Genomic DNA, 22,536 nt, shown 5'->3' with positions numbered 1-22,536 from the left:
TCAGGACTCCAAAAAGGTGAGAATGAACACAGCATGGGTGCAGTGTGTGAGGTGTGGTACCCCCTGGACCCAGGGGCCCGTGTGCACCGCACACATTGCATCCATGGTAGAAATGCCAATGTGACAGGGATACAAGCACAATATCCTGTGTGGTGTGGAGAACAGGGGGCATGTACTTTGGTAGGGGCAGGAGCACAGAGTATGCCCGTATTTTTAATGCAGCAATCAGTTACAAGGCAAACCCAGGTTGGTTTGTACCAAAGTTTGTACCACTACAGAGATTAACCCCTGATGAAGTCTCATTTGGAGACAAAACGTGTAAAGAAACTGTATGATCCACAGTGAGGATTCACAATTGAGTACCTGTAACCCCAGAATGGGAATGAAAAAATTCTGACCTGAGGAGTGAGAACATTACAACTATTGTCACAAATGTTTATTGTATAACCATGCTTTGGTACTGTGTGAATTTTCATGTTTTAATATATTTTTAACATTGCATATTTTGGGTTTATAACGCACAAAAGATAAAAAGCCTGTTTTTATCCTTTAATATGGAGAACCTTTTTAGGCATCAATAATAATTACCGTATTTACTCGAGTATAAGTCGACCCGAATATAAGCCGAGGCACCTAATTCTACCACAAAAACCTGGGAAAACTTATTGACTCGAGTATAAGCCTAGGGTGGGAAATGCAGCTCTAGCCGTACACAGCCCTCAGTGCCAGATATGCCCTCATACTGCCAGATATGCCCTCATACTGCCAGATATGCCCCCACAGTGCCAGATATGCCCCCACACTGCCAGATATGCCCCCACACTGCCAGATATGCCCCCACACTGCCAGATATGCCCCACAGTGCCTGATGTGCCAGATATGCCCTCATGCTGCCACATATGTCCCTCATGCTGCCACATATGCCCCTCATGCTGCCACATATGCCCCTCATGCTGCCACATATGCCCCCTCATGCTGCCAGATACGCCCCCTCATGCTGCCAGATACGTCCCCTCATGCTGCCAGATATGTCCCCTCATGATGCCACATATGCCCCCTCATGCTGCCAGATATGCCCCCTCATGCTGCCAGATATGCCCCCTCATGCTGCCAGATATGTCCCCTCATGCTGCCAGATATGTCCCCTCATGCTGCCAGATATGTCCCCTCATGATGCCACATATGCCCCCTCATGATGCCACATATGCCCCCTCATGCTGCCAGATATGTCCCCTCATGCTGCCAGATACGTCCCCTCATGCTGCCACATATACCCCCTCATGCTGCCAGATATGCTCCCTCCCCAAGTGCCAGGTATGCCCCACAGTGTTGTTACTTACCCCTCCGTCGATCCCGCGCTGTCTTCTGGAGGGACACGAAGCGCACAGCACGCGCCTCTCCTGTGTCCCTCCTGCATCTTCGGCGGCCGCGGCAGGTCTATTAAAGGAAGTGCCGGTTCGTGATCAGAGGTCACGAACGGGTATTTCCTGTAATAGAACCGCCGCTGCTGCCGCCGGAGATGCAGGAGGGACACAGGAGAGCCGCGCGCTGTGCGCTTCGTGTCCCTCCTTCACACTGCTCTGCCTCTGCCTGTCACTGACTCGAGTATAAGCCGAGGTGGCTTTTTCAGCACAAAAAAAAGTGCTGAAAAAGTCGGCTTATACTCGAGTATATACGGTAATATCAAAATTAACTGTGTACAGCCCCCAAAGAAAAATATACTATTTTAATATTTAAGCGATAAATTGGATATTTAATCTACTTCCAATACATTATCTATCTATCTATCTATCTATCTATCTATCTATCTATCTATCTATCTATCTATCTATCTATCTATCTATCTATCTATCTATCTATCTATCTATATTCCTGGATACACATTTGCCTTTTTAGATATTTATTTCACAGGCTTCAATGTGGTATATGTATCAGTGCCCAAAAACTTCAGCATACAGTGCCAAAAAAATCAGTTAAGTTCTAGTTAAGTACTAGTTTCATGCCTCCTGCCAGGACACTATGAAGCAAACCACACTGTATTATACAAGGTTGTGTCTATTTCAACATAACACAAATTTGTAACTCAATAACAACTTGTATGCAATCATTCCTGTTTATAGGGAGTCTGTAACATTATATATAATAGTGTTATTATTTCCTAAGCGTCTAGACAGAAGATATTGTACATAGAGCAGCAGACTAGAAATGGGGATTTGGGGAGGACTCAATGAATAATAAGTCTAATGTTATCACCTACAATTCTCTGATTTACTTAAGGAAATTAAAACTATTTTACAGTTAGTTAATCATTAGAGGGAAATTAAGTATGTACTGTATTTTACTTGAAGGAAAAGTATAAGATACTTTAAAAGGACACAAGACCAACTGGTCGCACATATACTGCTTTATTCCTTAATCATATTACAAACATTTTATAAACCCCTACATTACCAAGAGAAAAATCCAATGCTTTTGGGTCCATGAGATCAGAGAAATCTCTAAAATACAATTGAACACCAAACAATGACCTATATAAGAGATAAATGACCTATATAAGGGAAACAATGAATTCACTTCAGAGTATGTTTGTAATATATTTAATTTTTTTATGTATAATATACCTCAAACTTCTCTCTCTTCTTCTCTCGTTTTGTGCCAGAGTCTACTATGCATGCACAGATCTCTGGAAAAATGGCGCCTGTGCCTTATTGCCGAGGCAAGGGTGCAGCTAACAACGGTGTAGGGAGTGCAGTTGCTATGACGCACAGAGCTGAGGTGGGCCCACATTCCCTGTCACAGTTACATGTGTTATACAAGTGCATAACTACCGTAGGTGCAGGGAGGGGAGGCAATCACGGGACCACATTTCGGGATCCCAACGGTCACAATGCCGATGCTGGAATCCCGACAGGCGGGGAAATGCCACAGCCGGGATACCGGTGCCACAGGCTTTTCTCCTTCTATGGGTGTCCACGACAAGCCAGAGAACCATGCATGCACTTCCCGGCTCTCTATGTGACCGGACCAGCCCACCAGCCCATTGGCTCTTCTGGCACTGCCTGTAGGTGTAATACATATCCCCTGTATTAGCTATACTGTGTGTTATGAACAGTGCTGGATTAAGCCTTTGGGGGACCCAGGGCATTTAAGACAGGGAGGCCTTCCTCCCTTGTCAGCAGCTGTGCTGTGACCATGGCTGTGCCTGCAGCATGTCTATCCACCATGTGGCCTGTGATCCAGTGGCTGCAACAAAAGGCACTGGTTGCGTTGTTGGGGTGCTGGGGGACTGCCTGAGGCTGGCTGCATGTGGCAAAACCAAATGGGGACTAATGGCAGCCACAGCCCCTCGCGTACTGTATGGAGATAGTGGGGGAGGGTTGCCACTGAGGTGAACAGCTGGCTCCTGAAATCACCTGTTCTGGGACTTGCATCACGGAGCATGATGCCCCTTATCTAATTGCTAGTTTCCTTGCTCCATCTCCCTAAGAAGGCAACAGGAGGGGTTGGCCACCCGACTAGGCTATCTTGGAAACTATCTGGTGGCTGGAGGGTGACACAGGGGTCTTGCTGCTGCTGGCTGGCTGTGGGAGATACGAACAGGAAGGTGGGATTATGCTAGAGATGAGCGGGTTCGGTTTCTCTGAATCCGAACCCGCCCGAACTTCATGTTTTTTTTCACGGGTCCGAGCGACTCGGATCTTCCCGCCTTGCTCGGTTAACCCGAGCGCGCCCGAACGTCATCATGACGCTGTCGGATTCTCGCGAGGCTCGGATTCTATCGCGAGACTCGGATTCTATATAAGGAGCCGCGCGTCGCCGCCATTTTCACACGTGCATTGAGATTGATAGGGAGAGGACGTGGCTGGCGTCCTCTCCATTTAGATTAGGGTTGAGAGAGAGAGAGAGAGATTGACCTGAGGCTGTGATACTGTAGAAGAGAGTGCAGAGTTTAGTGACTGACGACCACAGTGACCACCAGACAGTGCAGTTGTTTGTTTTATTTAATATATCCGTTCTCTGCCTGAAAAAAACGATACACACAGTGACTCAGTCACATACCATATCTGTGTGCACTGCTCAGCCCAGTGTGCTGCATCAATGTATATATATATCTGACTGTGCTCAGCTCACACAGCTTATAATTGTGGGGGAGACTGGGGAGCACTGCAGTGCCAGTTATAGGTTATAGCAGGAGCCAGGAGTACATAATATTATATTAAAATTAAACAGTGCACACTTTTGCTGCAGGAGTGCCACTGCCAGTGTGACTAGTGACCAGTGACCTGACCACCAGTATATATAATATTAGTAGTATACTATCTCTTTATCAACCAGTCTATATTAGCAGCAGACACAGTACAGTGCGGTAGTTCACGGCTGTGGCTACCTCTGTGTCGGCACTCGGCAGCCCGTCCATAATTGTATATACCACCTAACCGTGGTTTTTCTTTCTTTCTTTATAGTCATACTAGTTACGAGTATACTATCTCTTTATCAACCAGTCTATATTAGCAGCAGACACAGTACAGTGCGCTAGTTCACGGCTGTGGCTACCTCTGTGTCGGCACTCGGCAGCCCGTCCATAATTGTATATACCACCTAACCGTGTTTTTTTTTTCTTTCTTTATACATACATACTAGTTACTAGTATACTATCTCTTTATCAACCAGTCTATATTAGCAGCAGACACAGTACAGTGCGGTAGTTCACGGCTGTGGCTACCTCTGTGTCGGCACTCGGCAGCCCGTCCATAATTGTATATACCACCTAACCGTGGTTTTTTTTTCTTTCTTTATACATACATACTAGTTACGAGTATACTATCTCTTTATCAACCAGTCTATATATTAGCAGCAGACACAGTACAGTGCGGTAGTTCACGGCTGTGGCTACCTCTGTGTCGGCACTCGGCAGCCCGTCCATAATTGTATATACCACCTAACCGTGGTTTTTTTTTCTTTCTTTATACATACATACTAGTTACGAGTATACTATCTCTTTATCAACCAGTCTATATATTAGCAGCAGACACAGTACAGTGCGGTAGTTCACGGCTGTGGCTACCTCTGTGTCGGCACTCGGCAGCCCGTCCATAATTGTATATACCACCTAACCGTGGTTTTTTTTTCTTTCTTTATACATACATACTAGTTACGAGTATACTATCTCTTTATCAACCAGTCTATATATTAGCAGCAGACACAGTACAGTGCGGTAGTTCACGGCTGTGGCTACCTCTGTGTCGGCACTCGGCAGCCCGTCCATAATTGTATATACCACCTAACCGTGGTTTTTTTTTCTTTCTTTATACATACATACTAGTTACGAGTATACTATCTCTTTATCAACCAGTCTATATATTAGCAGCAGACACAGTACAGTGCGGTAGTTCACGGCTGTGGCTACCTCTGTGTCGGCACTCGGCAGCCCGTCCATAATTGTATATACCACCTAACCGTGGTTTTTTTTTCTTTCTTTATACATACATACTAGTTACGAGTATACTATCTCTTTATCAACCAGTCTATATATTAGCAGCAGACACAGTACAGTGCGGTAGTTCACGGCTGTGGCTACCTCTGTGTCGGCACTCGGCAGCCCGTCCATAATTGTATATACCACCTAACCGTGGTTTTTTTTTCTTTCTTTATACATACATACTAGTTACGAGTATACTATCTCTTTATCAACCAGTCTATATATTAGCAGCAGCCACAGTACAGTGCGGTAGTTCACGGCTGTGGCTACCTCTGTGTCGGCACTCGGCAGCCCGTCCATAATTGTATATACCACCTAACCGTGGTTTTTTTTCCTTTCTTTATACATACATACTAGTTACGAGTATACTATCTCTTTATCAACCAGTCTATATATTAGCAGCAGACACAGTACAGTGCGGTAGTTCACGGCTGTGGCTACCTCTGTGTCGGCACTCGGCAGCCCGTCCATAATTGTATATACCACCTAACCGTGGTTTTTTTTCCTTTCTTTATACATACATACTAGTTACGAGTATACTATCTCTTTATCAACCAGTCTATATATTAGCAGCAGACACAGTACAGTGCGGTAGTTCACGGCTGTGGCTACCTCTGTGTCGGCACTCGGCAGCCCGTCCATAATTGTATATACCACCTAACCGTGGTTTTTTTTTCTTTCTTTATACATACATACTAGTTACGAGTATACTATCTCTTTATCAACCAGTCTATATATTAGCAGCAGACACAGTACAGTGCGGTAGTTCACGGCTGTGGCTACCTCTGTGTCGGCACTCGGCAGCCCGTCCATAATTGTATATACCACCTAACCGTGGTTTTTTTTTCTTTCTTTATACATACATACTAGTTAGTAGTGATGAGCGGATTCGGTTTTACTCGGTTTTACTCGGTTTTACTCGGTTCTCAAAACAGCATCTTATTGGCTCTCGGATGTCACGTGTTTTGGATAGCCAATAAGATGCCGTTTTGAGAACCGAGTAAAACCGAGTAAAACCGAGTAAAACCGAACCTCGCTCATCACTAGTTACGAGTATACTATCTCTTTATCAACCAGTCTATATATTAGCAGCAGACACAGTACAGTGCGGTAGTTCACGGCTGTGGCTACCTCTGTGTCGGCACTCGGCAGCCCGTCCATAATTGTATACTAGTATCCAATCCATCCATCTCCATTGTTTACCTGAGGTGCCTTTTAGTTGTGCCTATTAAAATATGGAGAACAAAAATGTTGAGGTTCCAAAATTAGGGAAAGATCAAGATCCACTTCCACCTCGTGCTGAAGCTGCTGCCACTAGTCATGGCCGAGACGATGAAATGCCAGCAACGTCGTCTGCCAAGGCCGATGCCCAATGTCATAGTACAGAGCATGTCAAATCCAAAACACCAAATATCAGTAAAAAAAGGACTCCAAAACCTAAAATAAAATTGTCGGAGGAGAAGCGTAAACTTGCCAATATGCCATTTACCACACGGAGTGGCAAGGAACGGCTGAGGCCCTGGCCTATGTTCATGGCTAGTGGTTCAGCTTCACATGAGGATGGAAGCACTCAGCCTCTCGCTAGAAAAATGAAAAGACTAAAGCTGGCAAAAGCAGTAGCACCGCAAAGAACTGTGCGTTCTTCGAAATCCCAAATCCACAAGGAGAGTCCGACTCCAATTGTGTCGGTTGCGATGCCTGACCTTCCCAACACTGGACGTGAAGAGCATGCGCCTTCCACCATTTGCACGCCCCCTGCAAGTGATGGAAGGAGCACCCGCAGTCCAGTTCCTGATAGTCAGATTGAAGATGTCAGTGTTGAAGTACACCAGGATGAGGAGGATATGGGTGTTGCTGGCGCTGGGGAGGAAATTGACCAGGAGGATTCTGATGGTGAGGTGGTTTGTTTAAGTCAGGCACCCGGGGAGACACCTGTTGTCCGTGGTAGGAATATGGCCGTTGACATGCCTGGTGAAAATACCAAAAAAATCAGCTCTTCGGTGTGGAAGTATTTCACCAGAAATGCGGACAACAGGTGTCAAGCCGTGTGTTCCCTTTGTCAAGCTGTAATAAGTAGGGGTAAGGACGTTAACCACCTCGGAACATCCTCCCTTATACGTCACCTGCAGCGCATTCATAATAAGTCAGTGACAAGTTCAAAAACTTGGGCCGACAGCGGAAGCAGTCCACTGACCAGTAAATCCCTTCCTCTTGTAACCAAGCTCACGCAAACCACCCCACCAACTCCCTCAGTGTCAATTTCCTCCTTCCCCAGGAATGCCAATAGTCCTGCAGGCCATGTCACTGGCAATTCTGACGAGTCCTCTCCTGCCTGGGATTCCTCCGATGCATCCTTGCGTGTAACGCCTACTGCTGCTGGCGCTGCTGTTGTTGCTGCTGGGAGTCGATGGTCATCCCAGAGGGGAAGTCGTAAGACCACTTTTACTACTTCCACCAAGCAATTGACTGTCCAACAGTCCTTTGCGAGGAAGATGAAATATCACAGCAGTCATCCTACTGCAAAGCGGATAACTGAGGCCTTGACATCCTGGGTGGTGAGAAACGTGGTTCCGGTATCCATCATTACTGCAGAGCCAACTAGAGACTTGTTGGAGGTACTGTGTCCCCGGTACCAAATACCATCTAGGTTCCATTTCTCTAGGCAGGCGATACCGAAAATGTACACAGACCTCAGAAAAAGAGTCACCAGTGTCCTAAAAAATGCAGCTGTACCCAATGTCCACTTAACCACGGACATGTGGACAAGTGGAGCAGGGCAGGGTCAGGACTATATGACTGTGACAGCCCACTGGGTAGATGTATGGACTCCCGCCGCAAGAACAGCAGCGGCGGCACCAGTAGCAGCATCTCGCAAACGCCAACTCTTTCCTAGGCAGGCTACGCTTTGTATCACCGGTTTCCAGAATACGCACACAGCTGAAAACCTCTTACGGCAACTGAGGAAGATCATCGCGGAATGGCTTACCCCAATTGGACTCTCCTGTGGATTTGTGGCATCGGACAACGCCAGCAATATTGTGTGTGCATTAAATATGGGCAAATTCCAGCACGTCCCATGTTTTGCACATACCTTGAATTTGGTGGTGCAGAATTTTTTAAAAAACGACAGGGACGTGCAAGAGATGCTGTCGGTGGCCAGAAGAATTGCGGGACACTTTCGGCGTACAGGCACCACGTACAGAAGACTGGAGCACCACCAAAAACTACTGAACCTGCCCTGCCATCATCTGAAGCAAGAAGTGGTAACGAGGTGGAATTCAACCCTCTATATGCTTCAGAGGTTGGAGGAGCAGCAAAAGGCCATTCAAGCCTATACAATTGAGCACGATATAGTAGGTGAAATGCACCTGTCTCAGGCGCAGTGGAGAATGATTTCAACGTTGTGCAAGGTTCTGATGCCCTTTGAACTTGCCACACGTAAAGTCAGTTCAGACACTGCCAGCCTGAGTCAGGTCATTCCCCTCATCAGGCTTTTGCAGAAGAAGCTGGAGACATTGAAGGAGGAGCTAACACGAGCGATTCCGCTAGGCATGTGGGACTTGTGGATGGAGCCCTTAATTCGCTTAACAAGGATTCACGGGTGGTCAATCTGTTGAAATCAGAGCACTACATTTTGGCCACCGTGCTCGATCCTAGATTTAAAGCCTACCTTGGATCTCTCTTTCTGGCAGACACAAGTCTGCTGGGGTTGAAAGACCTGCTGGTGACAAAATTGTCAAGTCAAGCGGAACGCGACCTGTCAACATCTCCTCCTTCACATTCTCCCGCAACTGGGGGTGCGAGGAAAAGGCTCAGAATTCCGAGCCCACCCGCTGGCGGTGATGCAGGGCAGTCTGGAGCGACTGCTGATGCTGACATCTGGTCCGGACTGAAGGACCTGACAACGATTACGGACATGTCGTCTACTGTCACTGCATATGATTCTCTCAACATTGATAGAATGGTGGAGGATTATATGAGTGACCGCATCCAAGTAGGCACGTCACACAGTCCGTACTTATACTGGCAGGAAAAAGAGGCAATTTGGAGGCCCTTGCACAAACTGGCTTTATTCTACCTAAGTTGCCCTCCCACAAGTGTGTACTCCGAAAGAGTGTTTAGTGCCGCCGCTCACCTTGTCAGCAATCGGCGTACGAGGTTACATCCAGAAAATGTGGAGAAGATGATGTTCATTAAAATGAATTATAATCAATTCCTCCGCGGAGACATTGACCAGCAGCAATTGCCTCCACAAAGTACACAGGGAGCTGAGATGGTGGATTCCAGTGGGGACGAATTGATAATCTGTGAGGAGGGGGATGTACACGGTGATATATCGGAGGGTGATGATGAGGTGGACATCTTGCCTCTGTAGAGCCAGTTTGTGTAAGGAGAGATTAATTGCTTCTTTTTTGGGGGGGGTCCAAACCAACCCGTCATATCAGTCACAGTCGTGTGGCAGACCCTGTCACTGAAATGATGGGTTGGTTAAAGTGTGCATGTCCTGTTTTGTTTATACAACATAAGGGTGGGTGGGAGGGCCCAAGGACAATTCCATCTTGCACCTCTTTTTTCTTTTCTTTTTCTTTGCATCATGTGCTGATTGGGGAGGGTTTTTTGGAAGGGACATCCTGCGTGACACTGCAGTGCCACTCCTAAATGGGCCCGGTGTTTGTGTCGGCCACTAGGGTCGCTAATCTTACTCACACAGTCAGCTACCTCATTGCACCTCTTTTTTTCTTTGCGTCATGTGCTGTTTGGGGAGGGTTTTTTGGAAGGGACATCCTGCGTGACACTGCAGTGCCACTCCTAGATGGGCACGGTGTTTGTGTCGGCCACTAGGGTCGCTAATCTTACTCACACAGCTACCTCATTGCGCCTCTTTTTTTCTTTGCGTCATGTGCTGTTTGGGGAGGGTTTTTTGGAAGGGACATCCTGCGTGACACTGCAGTGCCACTCCTAGATGGGCCCGGTGTTTGTGTCGGCCACTAGGGTCGCTAATCTTACTCACACAGCTACCTCATTGCGCCTCTTTTTTTCTTTGCGTCATGTGCTGTTTGGGGAGGGTTTTTTGGAAGGGCCATCCTGCGTGACACTGCAGTGCCACTCCTAGATGGGCCCGGTGTTTGTGTCGGCCACTAGGGTCGCTAATCTTACTCACACAGCTACCTCATTGCGCCTCTTTTTTTCTTTGCGTCATGTGCTGTTTGGGGAGGGTTTTTTGGAAGGGACATCCTGCGTGACACTGCAGTGCCACTCCTAGATGGGCCCGGTGTTTGTGTCGGCCACTAGGGTCGCTTATCTTACTCACACAGCGACCTCGGTGCAAATTTTAGGACTAAAAATAATATTGTGAGGTGTGAGGTATTCAGAATAGACTGAAAATGAGTGTAAATTATGGTTTTTGAGGTTAATAATACTTTGGGATCAAAATGACCCCCAAATTCTATGATTTAAGCTGTTTTTTAGTGTTTTTTGAAAAAAACACCCGAATCCAAAACACACCCGAATCCGACAAAAAAAATTCGGTGAGGTTTTGCCAAAACGCGTTCGAACCCAAAACACGGCCGCGGAACCGAACCCAAAACCAAAACACAAAACCCGAAAAATTTCAGGCGCTCATCTCTAGATTATGCTGGCAGCAGTTCCCTGCGGTGTGTATGGGAATGATGGAGGCGGATGAAGATGGAGGTGGGGGAGTTAGCCTTTACATAAAGCTGGGGCTTGGAGGGGTGGGCTGCCTGTGCAGGATGGGCTCTCCTGGCTGCCGTGGGGGGTAGTACTGCCTGCTGTTGGTGGTCGACTGGGTGAGTTCTGCTGGCTGTGTCATGGGGAGGGGGTTCAGGCTCATCTTTAAACTCCAGCCTTTGCTGCTGCTAGGAGAGCTGCTGCTGGTGGCAGAGGCTGGAGATGGGAGACAACAGCATTGGAGCTGGGGCAGAGTAGCTTCATCTGAGGGAGCCCTGGAGACAGGGGGCCTGGGTGTACTTACCCCCTGGGACCCCCCTTAACCTGTCTCTAGTTGTGACCTCATGCTTTGGTTAATTTACCATAGGCAACGTCTTGCTCAATGCTGATAATAATCCTGTGAGATTTCATGAATGTTGTGTGATGGTGCAATTGGTAGTTGCATGATTAGCTCTGCTGGTTGTACTGTTGGAGGTGCGCAGAGAATGAGAGCATAGAATGGGCATTCAGTGCTAGCTAGAAACTGTCCATGGCCCATTGTATAGTGGCTGGGAGGGGGAGAAGAGCTACTGGAGCTGAGCTGATGCAACAATATTTTGAAGGTGAGACTATCACTGCTGTTAGACTGTGCATCCACTCCCATGGTACCTTCTGCACTGGCTGCTCAGGGTATGGGGTCCATCATCCAGCTACATCTCTGGTTTGGGACTTTCTCCTCTTGGAAGGAAGAAGGGGGGATGCTGGTGAGAGAGGAGAGGCTGGGTCCAAGAGTCAGGTAGCCAGTGATTGCTCTAATGTCAGGAATGTGGTGTCACTGTAGACAGACAATAACAGGCTTATATGATAGATTATCTTTATTTCCCAATTCTATGGTGCTGCTGCTGGTTCAAAGTTTTTTCTTTAAGCCTTTAAGTTTTTGGCAGAGCTGCAATGTAAGCAAATGGTGCAAGAATGAAAATTGACATCCACCAAATGCTCATTTGTAACAATTTTAACCTCAAGTATTTATTTTCTGTGTCCCAAAATTTGTAACTATACAATTGTTTGTCAGACAACTGTTACTATGCCACCAAAGAAAGTAAAACCAAAAAAAGTAAAACCATGTAAATTGCCACCTCCCATCTGTTTCCCTTATACATCTGGGTCTATGGAAAGACAGGAGCCCGCTCCATTATCTGGAAGATCAGCCATACCCCCAATACCATCTCAACACAGAACAATTACTCCAGCTGATTTGGGCTTGTAAATAGAAATAAATGCCCCCCTTCTACACAATCGATGTTTCAAATTTTCGTGGCATTCCGCTCAGATTTGCTAGCTGGAGTAGATGCATCTGTGCAATTGCTATGCGTGGAAATGGTGGGTCTTGGTGTCCATACAGACCAACTGGACGGAAAGCAGCGGAATTAATAACCTCTTATAATGACCTCTTTACGGCACATGCGGTTCTTCAAAGCAAAGTTTCCTTTATGAGAGACAAACTAGCAGATGTGGAAGATAGGGCGAAATGGAACAACTTAGATACTAGACATCCCTTATTTCGTATCTAATTCAGAACAGATGGAATATGTGACTAAACTGTTGCCAAGCAGGTCCCTACTGCTTCCATACAGGAACTGGTAATAGATCGGGTACACAGACTCCATAAACCAAAAATTGGAGCAGGCAATTAACTCCATGACACGTTAATGCGTGTTAATTTCTTTCATATTAAGGAACAGATTCTTTGAGCTACACATCAAACAGAATGCACAGATAAACTTGGGGGCCTTCAGATCTTTCCAGATCTTTCAGCAGAAACACTATTTAAAAGGAAATCGTACCGAGCTATCACTGCCACTCTGAGACAAAAATTAAATTTTGTACCGATGGGGGTTCCCAGTAAAATTGTTGATTACCTATGAAGCTTCATCATATGTGATTTTATCAGTGGAGGCAGGAATTGAACTGTTGGCATAATGGGTTATAGTAGTACTTGTCACACGCCATGGGCGGCGCTCGCCGCGCTTTCCCCTGCGTGCCTGCTGGTCTGTGTTGCGGCCTCCGCCTTTGGTGGTCCACGGGCTCCGGCGTCTGGCTGGCGCGGCTCCCGGCGGTTCCCCGGGGCAGGGGCGCCGCCATGACACCCGGCATCACGTGGGCAGGGAGCGGGTGACGTCATCGGACTGTTCCGCCAATCCAGCGGAGGCGGGAGATTCAAAGGCAGACGCCGGGCAGAGCCTCGGCGCCTGAGTATCGTCTTTTCCTCTGAAGTGGATGCCAGTGCTTCTGTTCTCGGCGGATCTCTCTGCAGCATACCCCAGTGTCTCCGGCATTTCCAGGTGTCAGTTGTTGCACAGCTTCCAGCGTTCCCAGCCGCTGCTGGGTTCCACTGCGCTCCAGTCACCAGTGCTTCTAGGAGTCAGCGTGGGCTGCAGGTTAAATGTCGCTCTCAAGTTATACAAGTCCTCAGTGTCTTTAACCCTCGCTCCCAAGTTATACAGGTCCTCAGTGTCTTTAACCCTCACTCTCAAGTTATACAAGTCCTCAGTGTCTTTAACCCTCGCTCCCAAGTAAACAAATCCTCAGTGTCTTTAACCACCGCTCTCAAGTTCTTTAAATCATTAGTGTCTTTAACCACCGCTCTCAAGTTCTTAAAATCATCAGTGTCTTTAACCACCGCTCTCAAGTTCTTCAAATTATCAGAGTCTTAACCACCGCTCTCAAGTTCTTCAAATCATCAGTGTCTTTTAACCACCATTCTCAAGTTCTTCAGTCACCAGTATCTTTTACCATCACTCACAAGTACTTTCTGGACATTTCTCCATACGCTCCTTCTCTGTTATGTGACATTGCCCCCTTCCTGCAATAAAGTCCTGTAATATTTTCACCAAGCTTTACTGTCAGAGTCCTGTATGAGGAAGACCTATATCAAGCCATCCCTGTTCCGACCCAACTGTGGTTCCTCTCCCCTACCATCGGGAGAACCCCCGAGTTCACAACACCCCCAACCTAGGTCAGTGACAGTACTGGTCCCTGCTTCCAGAAATTTGGTGTCCCAGGACAGGTCCAAAGATAAACAAGATCGTTTGTTCATATGCACAATGTTGATGCAGAAGTATAGAAAATAGTTCAACAGACGAAAGTGTTTAGATAAGCTGAATAAATTATGTGTTCTTTCATATTTACATGTAGATTAGCATTTATTATGCCACAGTATGGCTTTTTTGAATAGATAAGAATAAGCTAATGTAATGATGTAAAGTTTACGGTGTAATTGCTAAACAAATATAAGTATGCTGCATGGGTGATCTGTGGGCTAGACCACTTTTACCTTATGTTTCTTGAGTCCCCATATAACTTTTATTTTTTTACTTTTTTTCACAGCAAACACAGTAGCCCCATTTTTTTTGGTTATTTCAGTTTATTTTTCTATTCATTTTTATAATTGTTTCTTCTTCTTCTTCTTCTGCCTTCTTCTTCTTTCTTCTTTCTCCTTCTTTCTTCTTTCTTCTTCTTCCTTTTTTTTGTTGTTTTTCTTCTTCCCTTGTCAAGAGGGTCTCATTGGTCACTATGTTTCATTCTTGTTCCAATATGTCATATTTTACAAGATAGATTGTAGCTTACTCTACAAATGGTCCAATTCAAAGAAATGGGGTGGACCTGCTGTTTCCAAAAAATGTGTCATTCGCCCCTACAAATAAAGTAATAGATAAGAGCGGCCGTTACCTGATCCTAGTTGGTCAGTTGGAGGGTAAAGAGGTCACTCTAGTATAATTGTACGCCCCTAATTCATGCCAAATTCCATTTATAAGGCAGGTTTTTGAAGCTGAGGATTAGGGGTCACCTGATCGTCGTGGGGGATTTTAACTTGGCTCCCAATACACAGTAGATAGGTCTTAAATATCTCTCTCTAGGTTAGGTGGTGGGGACACCACTGTATCATAGTAACATAGTAACAAAGTAACATAGTTGATGAGGTTGAAAAAAGACAAGTTGTCCATCGAGTTCGACCTGAATTATATTATTTTCTCTATTTTATTCTGGTTAAAGGCTAAGTCCGCGTATATATTTTTCCATTAGAAATGTATTTACCCATGTTTAAACATATTGACTGAGTCCACCATTGCAATCTTCTCTGGCAGCAAATTCCACATTCGTATAGCCCTTACAGTGAAGAATCCCTTCCTGCGCTAAGTACAAAATTTACTCTCCTTAAACCTTAGTGGATGTCTGCGTGTTTTGTGTAGAGGTCTCTTAATAAACAAATCACCTGATATCTCTGTGTATTGTCCCTTTATATATTTGTAAATATTAATCATATCTCCTCTTAGTCGTCTCATTTTTAGTGTAAACATATCTAACCTAGAAAGTCTCTCCTCGTAGTCCAGTGTCTTCAACTTCTTAATCAACTTGGTAGCTCACCTCTGAACCTTTTCAAGTTCTAATATGTCTCTTTGATAGTGTGGTGCCCAGAACTGTACACAATACTCAAGATGCGGTCATACCAATGAATTATATAGTGGGAGGATTACACTCTCCTCTTTTGCCTCAATTCCCCTTTTTATGCATGCTAATATCTTATTTGCCTTTGTTGCTGCACTTTGACATTGGATACTGCTGCTAAGTCTACTATCAATGAACACCCCCAAATCTTTTTCTAATACCATTTCCTCTACATTTTCCCCATTTAATTTGTAGGTTGCATGTTTATTTTTAGTCCCAAAGTACATAACTTTACATTTTTCCACATTAAACCTCATACTCCATTTCGTTGCCCAAACTTCCAGTTTAAATAAGCTGCTCTGGAGAGACTCCACATCCACATCTGAATTGATTATCCTACATATTTTAGTATCTGCAAAAATTGAACTGTGCTTTCCAGTCCTCCAAGATCATTTATAAATATGTTAAACAATAGTGGCTCCAGCACGGAACCGTGTGGTTTTCCACTGATTACTTTAGCCCAGGTGGAATACATCCCATTAACCACCACTCACTGTTCCCTGTTATCCAGCCATTTACTTACCCAAGTACAAATAGTTTTTGCTAGACCAAGCTCCCTTAATTTGAAAACCAGTCTCCTTTGAGGCACTGTGTCGAAAGCTTTTGCAAAATCCAGATAGACCACATCTACTGCATTACCCTGGTCAAGATTGTCGCTTACGTTTTCATAGAAGCTAATCAAATTAGTTTGACATGACCTATTTCTCACAAAACCATGCTGGTTCTTATTAATAACCTGGTTGTTCTCCAAGTACTCCTGTATGCTATCCCTTAGTATACTTTCCAAAAGTTTCCCCACTATAGATGTCAGACTTATCGGTCTATAGTTACCAGGATGAAGTTTAATACCCATTGCTATATGCCAGTCCTTTTGTACCATGCCTGATACAGATGAATCAGTGAAAATCAAATACAGTGGCCTTGATATTTCAGCATTTGGCTCTTTAGGAACCCTAGGATGAAGTCCATCTGGACCAGGAGATTTATTAGTCTTAATTTTTACTAATCACTCTCGGACTACTTCCTCAGACAGACAAGTATTAAGCAATGGGCCTTTATAATTACTATTATTATTGTTACTCACTAATCCCACCATCTAGTTCTCTCTAGTAAACATTGAAGAAAAAAATTTGTTCAGTATTTCAGCTTTTCTTTGTCTCATCAATCACATTAAGAAAACTTATGGCAGATCATGATTTATTTGATGTGCGGCAAGTCCAATCTCCATCTGTTAAAGATTATAAATTTTTTCCCATATGCATAATTCATACTCCCGTACCAATTTAATCTTATCAGATAAATAGACGCTTCTGCACACTTATCAATCAAGCATTATTTCTACAGTATAGTCTGGTATGATCACGATGCAGTGACCTGGACTTGGAGGGTGGTATACATACATTGCCTCTTAGGCTATGGCGTTTCCCAGAGCACTTATTGTCCTCCCCTGAGGCAACCAATAGCCCCCAATATACTTCTATTCCAAACCACTGATGTGCACTTAAGGCTGTTATCCGGGGGGTTGCTATACAAACAGGCTCATGCATCAAGAGACAGTATGTGCTTCAGCAGCATGAACTGGAAACGTGCTTAGAGCAGGTCGAATCTTTAAATAGAGCATGCCCCTCGTGACTTTTAAGAAGGGATCTTGTCTCCATACGTAACCAGTTACAAAATCTGTTTCTGGATTGTATGAAGTCTGCTTTAATAAAACTTCAAATGAAGTTTTATAACTACTGAAACAAAATGGTAAAACTCCTAGCTCACAAACTACGAAAGTACCAAAATAGAAACAGGATTAAATGTATTGTAAACCCAGATGGTAAGAAACAACTTAATCCAGTGGAAATTGTAGATGCATTTGCTCAGTATTATAACAAGCTTTATAATTTACAACTTGATACCAAAACAGATTATCCTACTGACTGAGGCAAGCATATCCTCATTCTTAAAATCCACATCTTAAATTTCCTCAACTGAGGGGAGTAGACCTGCTGGCTATGAACGCTCCATGGAGGGAACAAGAAACTCTTGATGCAGTAAAAGCACTTCCCGAGGCAAAGGCTTCTGGTCCAGATGGATTCACAAATATTTTTTATAAGCATTTTGCATCTCCTATTGGCTAACTTCTTTATTTAACTATGTCTCTGGTCAGGGTGTTTTTCTACGGCAATGTTAGTGGCCCAAATGATTACTTTACCAAAACCTGGAAAGGACCCTTCCATACAGTATGTCAGAATTTTAAACCTACTGCTTTACTCAATCCCGATATTAAAATTTTTACCAAAATGATAGCCACTCGCATGTCCATTTTGATCCCAGAAATTGAACTAATCCTCCCGGACTAGGTGGGCTTTGTTCAGGGAAAACAGGCATCGGATAACACCCAAAGAGTTTTTGATTTGGCAGAGTTGGTGTGGAGGCACAGTCAGGAGATAATTCTCCTCTCATTAGACGCCGAGAAGGCGTCTGACTACCTTCACTGGCATTTCCTAAACAAAACATTGGCATGTTTCGACTTTCAGGGATTAATATGGCACTCTATCAATGCTTTGTATAGTAACCCCACAACCGGAGTCTCTAACAATAGTTTTCTGTATCTATCTATTCCAATTCGGAATGGGACTAGGCAGGGATGCCCTCTCTCTCTGTTAATATATGTCTTAACCATTGAGCCTTTGGCCTCTGCAATTAGAATATCAGAATCTTTTTCTGGAGTGATCGTTGGATTGACATGCCACAAACTATGTCTTTTTGCAGACAATATCGTCTTATTTGTGACAAACCCAGAAACTTTATTGCCATCCCAGCATGTAATGATCGATAGATATAGTGCTGCCTCCTTATATAAGATAAATACCAACAAAACAGAGGCACTCCCTTTTAACATAACACATGTGGTACTTTCTCGTTTAAGATTTAGTTACAAATATAAATGGAAAAGTAAATTACCTCCTTTATTTGGGGATTAATATACCAAACTGTTTAGACTACTATTGAACAGCTGGCTGGGCTTAAAGGTCTCTTGGCTGGGTTGTTTGACTGCATTTAAAATGACAGTACTACCAAAGTTAATGTATTTATTTCTTACCATCCCCTTCTTAGTCCTTTATCAATATATGGTTAAAGGTCGTAAGATGATTGTGTCCTATATATAAAGGGGCAAGGCTCCACGATTGGCATACCAAAGAATGACTAGCTCTAAAGGCCAAGGAGTACTGCAGGTCCCTGATCTTGTGGCATACCAGGCAGTGTGTTTAATTTCACAAATGAGTGACTGGGCACTCCTCCCTACAATTAAATTGTGGGTAGATCTGGAATCCATATTACTTCATAAGTATGCCTTGGTTGATCTAATGTGGACTCCAAAACAAATGCGACCATTCAAAAGATACACCTCAGGCAGCTATAGACTCAAATTATGGGATGCAATGTTGTACAAATCAAAATGCCTTAAATTATCAGCCAAAACACTGTCCATGGCTGCTCTATCTTGTTTAATGCCTGATCTACCCATTTCTGTCTGGTGTTCACACAGTATTAAGACTATTGCAGACATTATGGGAGGAATTAAAATGGTTGAAATGCCGGTTGGGTGATTTTCCTGTCTATTAGATAGGAAAAACAGACACCCAACTGACTTTTCAAACAATTGAATAACCCCTATGAGTTTAAATATAATTATCCCATTCTCTCAATTACAATACCAATTCAGGCTCCCAGTGGATGAATTATTTACCTACTTTTGTATTAGACACTGGATAATTAGTGCTATTAGAGTGAGCGGCCCTGGAATCATTTCCACATGACCATTTATAAAGAATAAGGAAGCGGAATGCCAAAGATAACATTAGAGTGTGGTATACATATTGTTTGGGTGTGGGCCCTGAGGCCATATATAAATCTCAAATTCAATGGGAACATGACCTAAGCATTCCTTTTCGTCCCAGAAATGGTAATCCATCTACTTAACAGCTCATAAACTGTCCAAATATTATAAAAATGTAGAGATATAATGCAAGGTGCTTTATCGTTTAGACGTTTACATCTCACACCTATGAGAATTCATAAAATGTGGCCTGCTCAATCGAAATATTGTTGTAGGGACTGTACCACAATAGGAGATTTCTTTCATATTGTCTGGGGGTGTCGTCATATTCAAAGTCTGGGGGAATGATTATTTGAACTGGCCTCAAAGGTTATAAAGGTTATGTTGCCACCATCTCCTTTAGTGGTGCTGTAATACATCATATATACCCTTTGGGCTTAAATAAGAATGAAAACTATATATTAAGCCACATTTAATCGCAGCTAAGAGGGTTCTAGCCCAGTTCTGGAAAAACCCAGCTTCACCATACATACATAAGGTTATACATAAAGTCCAGTTTACTTAATGGAAATTATAGATGCGTCACACTCAATGTCCAAGACCTTGCCAATAATACAATGGTCAAAATAACAAGAATACATAACTAAAGGGGAGGGTGCAGACATGCAACTAGGAGACATGCCATGGTCAGTATAGCTTTATTAAGTTTACATGTACAGTAGGTTAAAGTTATAAATGTAATGTGGCTCACTATACCGACTATTCTCTTTCCTTTCCTCTTCTTTTTTTTTTTTTCCTCGCTTTACTCCTTGGTATTTGTAATATAATGTAAGATATGAGCTTTGTTATATAGTGTAAGAAATACCATGTAAGATCCTAATTCTTTGGTATTTGTAATTCAGTGTAAAGGATCCGGTATGATATACTGGCAGACAGGACGCTGGCTATCAGTATAACGACAGCAGCATCCCGTTTGCCGGAATACTGGCAGCGAGTCCCCTGGTGGGCTACTCCATTGTCTTTCAAGTCTGTGACCCCTTTTCTTAAGTTCACAAATACTATTGTCCAACCAGTACGCTTGATGGTGTAGTTTGCAGGGTCATATACGCACAGGGGCGATAGTATCCATTGCAGCTGTCACATCCCTGTTATAATAACAAACTAGGGAATAAGAATCTTTACAGGCCCCCATTACTGCAGAATCGTCCGTTTGCTGCAAGAGCCCGATAAGTCATACCTTTCCTTGGATGATACTTGGTCCATTCCATGGGACAAGATCTATTTCGAGGGGTTGCAAATGAGAACCATATTGAGTAGCGGTCTGACAATGTGACTGGGTTTAATTTTAGGTCAGAGACCTAATCCACTCTGGAAGACAAGAGTGTGGCCACTTTTATGTGTAGCAGAGGGAATGATTTGTGTGAGCCCCAGAGCATTCATTGTCCACTTAAGATCTTGCCCAAGGCGTGAGAGCTCATCATCAACCCATGCATTCAAATCCCTGAGGATGAGCGATCTTTGATGCTCCGGAACTAGTCCAGCAACAATATCTGCAATCTCTTGTGGAAATATATTTCCATCTCCAGGAGGGCAGTAAATGAGAAGTACTCTGAAACCTAACTCTGTAGAACTCCGGGCGGCGATGCACTCAAATGAGTGAGTCATTTCCATTGGACAGACCCTAAGTTTAAGTGCTTTTTTAAAGCAGATGGCCGCCCTGCAACTCCACAAAATGTACAGATGTGCCCACTTACATTTAGCCTCCCTGCACGTTAAACAGGCCTTCTAGTCGCTCCATTTTGTGGCATGATTGGTAGTACCGAGCATCTTTTCGTGTGACTTTTTCAATTAAAATGAGTCTTATTCACAAAACTGAAAACACTGTATCATAGCATTTCATATGCAGATACAGCCATGGTCACATACAGAATATAGGCACGCCACATATCATTTTACTCAGCAAAAGCTGCTTGTGCGCCGATGCTAACAGCGTTGCACAGGACCTGTAAGCTCACTCCTGCCAGACAATTCCCACTGCATGGGGTGATGAGACAAGATGTACTGTATGAGGCCACATCTTTATATTACAGCAGCTGCTGTGATGACCTACGTGTAAAAGGCACCCATCACATAACACTGCGAGGGGAGCACATCATATTATAATGGCTGTGCATCTCTTTACATTACACCAATAGTCGTGATAGTGACTAGGCAAATGCCTAGGGGCACAAGCAGCTTCTGCTGATTAAAATATTAGCAGAGCTGGCCTAGAGCTGCTAGCTGACTCACGCCATGCATGTCCAGCTACATGGTGTATTAAGGCAAGATATATGAGGACACATCTGTAGTCAAGCAGAGGCAGAGGTCATAGGGGCTAATTCAGATCTGATCGCTGCTGTGCTTTTTCGCACACCGGGTGATCAGGTCCGAACTGCGCATGCACCGCAGTGCGCATGTGCATACCAGAGATGTGATCGGCATCTCAGCTCAGCGATCACCTCTACCTGATTGACAGGCAGAGGCATTCTCTAGGCAGGAGAAGGTGGGCCGGCGGCATTCGGCCGCCGATTTGGGGGTGAAGTCCAGACAACGTAGGCTTGCCTGGACCCTGTGGAGGTCACCCAGGATGCGACAAGCAGCTCCCTGCCAGAGCGCAGGAGCTGCGCAGGCAGGGAGCTACTTGTCAAGTACAAAATCATTGCCGCTGTGCGATGCTTTTGTACCTGTGTATGTGTGGGGGGCCTGACATATCTACGATCAACTCTGAATTACCCCCATAGTGTTCAGCATATGTGTAAGGGGCATTACGTGTGTCATGTGTATAAATGCATTAATAATGTGTGGCATATGTGTGAGGGGCACTATGTGTGTCATGTTTATAAATGCATTATAATGTGCGGCATATATGTAAGGGGCAATATGTGTGTCATTATGTGTATAAGGACATTAATAATATGTGGCATATGTGTAAGGGACATTATGTGTATAAGGGCATTAATACATTTTGGCATAATGTGTAAGGCGCATTATGTTTATAAGGACATTAATAATGTGT

The sequence above is a fragment of the Pseudophryne corroboree genome, chromosome 3 (genome assembly GCF_028390025.1).
Source record: "Pseudophryne corroboree isolate aPseCor3 chromosome 3, aPseCor3.hap2, whole genome shotgun sequence".
NCBI classification, from domain to species: domain Eukaryota; kingdom Metazoa; phylum Chordata; class Amphibia; order Anura; family Myobatrachidae; genus Pseudophryne; species Pseudophryne corroboree.
This window is presented reverse-complemented; position numbering follows the sequence as displayed.